We start from the raw sequence: 6000 nt of genomic DNA, 5'->3' as shown, positions 1-6000 counted from the left end.
GGTGTTCAAAACTGCAGCTATTTCAGAAAACCGATCTATTCCTCAACCTTCGATTCATGAGTTACACATCCAAGAAGACTGACTCCACACAAATTATTCCAAATTTAATGATATCTATGCTGACACGCATGTTCACTATCTCATGTGCTATTTAGAAGAGTCCAGAAGGGGGTGGTTGTCCTATGTCTTCTGGAACGCTTGCTTTCACAGAACTGAAGCTCCAGTGCAGCTCGTGTGCTGACTGTCACAGCGATGGGGAAGGCTATGGGCCATGGGGCAAGCGCTCAGGAGGACAAAGGATCAGGCTCTGGGCCAGGCCACGTGCAGACATGTTCATGACCAGGTTAATGGAGGACATTGTGGTGTTTGTCCAAACGGGGGCTCCTGTGTTTCCTTTTTCTCTTCTCTTGGACATGGAGCTATTCACCAGGAAGCAGCAGCCTTGCAGGCAGGACTTTCTAGGAAAGAGAGGAGTCAACATGCCTGTGCCAATGTCATTTTCAATGGATTTATTCACAGGCTAAGTCATTTGAAAACACGAGACTGTTACGTTTAAAAACTACCATGTACTGGGCCAAGACAGTCCTGCCTTAGTAGTTTCTGTGAAATCAGGTGCAGAGCGGCAGGAAAGTCATCTCATCTCCTATTATGTGAAAGTGAATATGTGCATTGTGAGGAATGAGAAATTTCTAGGTGTATGATGGAGAGATGATGGAGGAGAGATGGATGACAGGGAGGCTCTTCGGCGATAGATGGACACACAGTCGATGGAGAAATAGATAGGGAGTAACATTGCTCTTGAGAGCTATTCCTCAGCCCTCCTTCCCTGCTTGGAAGGTCCTGGCCAGGGGTGAAGCAGGAGGACCCCTAACTCGCAGGGCAATATTATCAGAAACTTCCTGGCACTTACAGGGTCACAACCTGATCTAATCTTTTCCAAACCAATATTGACCTCCCAGTAGGGCCTCCAGGCTTCCAATGAAAGCCATGGTTTCCCCAGGTGCAGGGGCTGCACAGGGGATGAGCAAGGACTGAGGAGCATTGGAAGCACAGCGCAGGAAAGATTTTTCTCCTTTCCTCAGCAGGCAGTGTCCAGCTGTGGCAACATTAGAGTTGCAAGGTGGGAACCACGTCCCCAGACCTTCTGTCAATACTCATCGTGCCTCTGCAGCTCTAGCAAATGCACACGCTGCAGCCCAAAGTGTGGAGCTGCACACCTGCCAGCCTGAGCAGCTGCACAAAGTGGGGTCCTTTGGAAGCCTAGGAACAACTTGGGCTGGCCAGCGTCGCCCTCTGCTGGTCTGAGCTCACGGTGCAAGGCTCCTTCCTGTGACCTCCCCTATGCAATGGGAATAGGTGGGTGGACTTGCTCAGGTGTGGATAGCACAGGTGGGAGAAGGTCATCCAGGAGGTGCTGGCCACAGCGTGCAGGGAGCTGAATGGATGATTCTGTGGGTTTTCATAGTGTGGGTGTGTGAGCGTGTGTGTGTGTGTGTGTGTCTGAATGCAGATGTTAATCCAGCAGAGGTTTGGATACAGAAATTTATACACATTGACTTGCATATGTGGATTTTTCTGTGGCTTTTTCCTTCATCATTCATGTGTCCTGCCCTATTGCCATTTCACTTAAGATTCCTGTCAGTTCAGATCAAATCAACAAGAAAAGACACTTCATTAGATGTAGTCATTCAAAATCTAACTCCACTTTGTGAATTTAAACCCTTTAATTCCAAAAATACTTGTCAGTCTTCATTCATCTAGAATTCCTGGATCCAGGGCTGTAGAGGATGGTTGGTTTTCCAAAGCGGCTCCGGCCAGAATGACTGACACAGGATTTCAGGGCACAGAGGGAACTATTTAGGAGGAGATCCACAGCCCAGGCTCAGAGTCACAACTCGACTTAGACATGATTGTTGTCGGAGAGAGAAAATTTCAGGAAGAGTGACAGGTCACTCATCACTAGAATTTTCAGGGTAGTTGGGGCTTTGGAGGACAGGGGTGTGGGATGGGCAAGGTCTGCTCTTCCTCCAGGTAGACCCTCTTTCCTGAAACAAACCCCCAACACACACAGATACTCAAAGAATACATACATTCATACATAAAGGAATGATTATAAATGCTGTATTAGAAAGTCAAATGGTTTTCCACATGTATTCATACCTCATTAGGTCTGGTGTCAATGTATTTTAACTTTTTGAAGCAAGTGACACATATTTATTTTACGTTATAAAAGAGAAGAGGATACTTTCTCTACATGTGTGTGGATTCCTCAGGATAGGAAAACCACCAGCTATGCCTGAGCATCCTCTATTAAATAAGTAAAGGTAGAGTCATCAGATCCTGCTACATCAGTTAAACAACAGTTGAGCAAGAAGCGTATTCTATATCCGATTTGAAAATTCCCAAATAGGATTCGGTGCATTTAACAGAAATTAGGAGGACGGTGGGCGTTCCGGCTTCCCATAAATGCATCCGTATCTACTGTTGGATTTGAAATAAGGTATTGTCATCCTCTAACCCTGTTCTTCTGCACATCATAAACTCAAAATTGATTCATCACAATACTTGTATTTTCATAATTACTTACTGAATATATTAGGCTTTGTGTATGTACCAACTCCCCGAGGAACCTGAGATAATTGATTATTGTTATCGCAAGAATAAATATATTTAAAAATTCAGTGAGCTCAACTGTGTAAAACACTGGCAAAATTACAATTGCAAAGAAATAAGATAGTGAAGGGGCAAGATTGTCGAAAACTGGGGACCTCCGCTCAGCTGGATCCTTGATGGTAGGTAGATGCTATCCGATCGTTGTGAAAAGGTAGGAATCCCACCTGACGTTTAATAAAAGAATTGCTGGAACTCTTCAGTAGAAAAGCGACCACCCTCTGCAAGGTGGGAGATGCGAGACATGAATCCAAAGTGATATATCAGAAGGTGAATGGCAGGGCGGGCAGTTTACGCACCCCAGAATCGGGAAAGGGAAGGGCCACAGAGCCCACATTTCAATCTGCCTTAGCAATCTGATCCGGTGAGACACAACCTTGCCTGAAATGAGCTCAGGTGGCGAAATGGGCAGACACTACTCTGGACACAGTGTCTCAGAATTCTCAGAGTCCCAGAAAGAATGGGGGTGCCAACGGGGGTGGAGTTCCCAAGCCTTGGGGTGTGGACACTGGTCATGGCCAACAAGAGTGCAAGGTGCCTCACAGCTCAGTTGGCCCTAAAACTGGAACCACTTTGCCTAATCAGCTGACCACTCTCCACATGGGAATCCTGCAAAGGACAGGGAAGTGGGGACCCTGCCCCTTCCCCTGGGATAGGCAGAGAGTGTAGGTGCACCACCGGGGGACAGGTCTCAGTGCAGAGACCCTGGAAGGAACAGTAACAGGGCAACCCTCTCTCTTCTGGCAGACTGGTCTGGGCGCCCACCACAGGCGTCTGCAGCATCTGGCACACCCCAGTGACTCCTGCTTGGCCCTGAGTGCTTACTGAAGAGCGGGACCCTGATCTTTCTTCTCTGAGGCTGGAGATCAGATTCCAGCCATTTCGTGTTGGTCTCCTAAAGAGGCACAGGGGGCTTTTAGGGAACAAAGCCACGCAGGAAAACCAGAAAGAGCTCACAGTGAGCCCAGCCCCGAGGCAAGGGGACGTGTAAGCCGGACCAGGAACAGACCCTGAGCATCAGTGCAGCAGGCCCCTCCCCCAGGAGATCAGCTCACAAGATGCCATGAACACCATGTGTATGGACATCAAAGGGCTGCGTATTCCAGGTGTGGGACAACACAGTATAGAGAATTTGACTGTTCATCTAATGATTCCTATATCTGCAGTTTAAAATTCCGTGATGCTTTTTTGTCTTTTTCCCCTTTTCCACTGGTTTCGTGTTTTCTCAACTCTTTGATTTTAAGACATTTGGTAACTTCAATTTTTTACACTCATATTTTATAGATACATTCTTTATGTTTGGTTCTTGTCACTGGAATGAATTTTATTGTTCTCCATATATAAGTTTTGCTTCTTGACAATTTGAGATTTAGTGTCTCAGGCTCATGGTATATCCATAACCTATGCCAGCTTGTCCAGATAACTCTGTCTTCCTCCATATCTGGATGAGAGTGGATTTTCCACTGGGAAGATAGATTTGGTCTGCTTTGCTTTGGTTTGGTGTTTTGATGGCAGGGAAGAAAAGACACGTGAGGTGACTAGAGGGGAGAGCACAGGCCTGCTCAGACCTTCTTCCGCTAGCCTTTCTCCCTGGTCTCCCTGGGCACATGGACCAAATCCCCTTCAAGCACATGAAGTGCCAGTTCTGCTGGAGAGCCCAGCCTGAAGGCCCTTTGCTCAAGCCTGCCTGCATCCTCACCCCTGTGCCCTATACACCTGCAGGTCCAAGGATCCTTAGGCTACTTCACTAGCTCCAATCCCGACATCCCCTGTGAGGATAGGCCTTCCTACCCTTGGACCCCTGGGATCCTCATAGGCTTCCAGAAAGTAGGGAATATTTCTGTTGTGGCATGCATCCCTGGAGTGCCCAGGAAGCTGCATTTTCCTCTGAAGCCATGAGGCAGCAATAGGGAAGCTTTCATGGAATGAGACAGGGGCCTGAGGCTCCAGGGACCAGAATCTGACCCGGGTCACATAATGATTGCATGAATGGGAGTTACTTAGGGCTTGAGGGTGGGAGAAGGATCCCACACCGTGGCTTCTCTACTGCCCTCTGACTTTTAAAAGCCTAGTGTGCACATCGAGGAGCTCCTCTACCCTCCATATGCACAGAGAGAGGGAACACCCTTGAACAGGAGCTCTGGAGTGAGGAAAGAGCAGTCAGTTGTTTTTCCTAAAAAACAAATCCTCACGACACAACTATGGATGTGCTTTGGTTTGGTTTCGTTTCGGTTGGTTTGGTTTTGCTGAGTTTCATTTGGTTTGGTATCACATGGTGTTGTATTGTTTCCATTGCCCACTTCAGAGATATGCCTGAGAACGAGGGACAGAAAGAGAAAGACAGACAGTCAGAGGGAACTACCCAGTCCTGGGTCCTGTGCTATTTGGACCATTACATGCCCACTAGTCAAACTTTGCCTTCTTAGGAAATCATCTGGAGAGAGATAAATCTCCATGCTCAGGCCTCTGAAAGGAAGCATCATTACCCAACATTGAAGTGGGTTTCAGGATATATAAAGAATGAAACTGTCAACTCATCCCATTACAGACCATGTGCGACCGCGGCCCCATGTGGAGCACATGGCACCCATACTGGATGCTCAGGGATCCACATTGCCTGGCTAGTACTTCACGCAGAACACTGGGTGTGCAGGAGACCCTCAATGTCTACGTATCCCCTGAACCTATCAAGGAGCATGAGAGGCAGCAGGCTGTGGACCCAGGATTCCCATGCAAAGGAGCTGAGCAAGTGCTGATTCCCCATATCAGTCCAGGAGGGGCCACGTCCTCAGGTCCGCAGTCACCCCCTCAGGGTGCTTGGGGTGGAGGATAATGTCCGAGGCCAGGAGCTGGCTCATTCGCTCTCAGTGTCTTCTGAGGATGAGGACACCTGTAGGTCACCGTGGAGGACACTCCAGGGGCCACAGACACAGGCTCCGTCCGACAGGTGGGGGGCAGGAGGGCCCTGAGCAGGGCCTGGCTTCTCGGGAGGAAGGAATGAGGGAGCTGTGAGGAACCGGGAGCTCCAGCAGCTTCTGTTCAATCTGGTGAAGACCATTCTTAGGGGCTGAGTGGGGGCCCGCAGAGGGCGGCCGTGGGGGCTCGGTGCACGGCTGCAGCGTTCCCAGGTGAGGTGTGGCAGGTGTGGGCTGGGGGCCCTTGCTTGGCTGGAGGGCAGGTGTCTTCCTGGGCTGCAGGGGCCCGGCTGTGCATCCATGGGCACGTCTGCTTCCTGGAGGACACAGACTCCCCAATATCCCTAGAGGGGCTTCCTCAATGATCCTGCAGGTGTGCTGGGAGGGCCTCCATCCCGGTTTTTTTCGGGAGTTC

This window comes from Canis aureus, chromosome 15 (assembly GCF_053574225.1).
Source record: "Canis aureus isolate CA01 chromosome 15, VMU_Caureus_v.1.0, whole genome shotgun sequence".
NCBI classification, from domain to species: domain Eukaryota; kingdom Metazoa; phylum Chordata; class Mammalia; order Carnivora; family Canidae; genus Canis; species Canis aureus.
The sequence above is the reverse complement of the archived record's forward strand: the minus strand, read 5'-3'. Positions refer to the sequence as shown.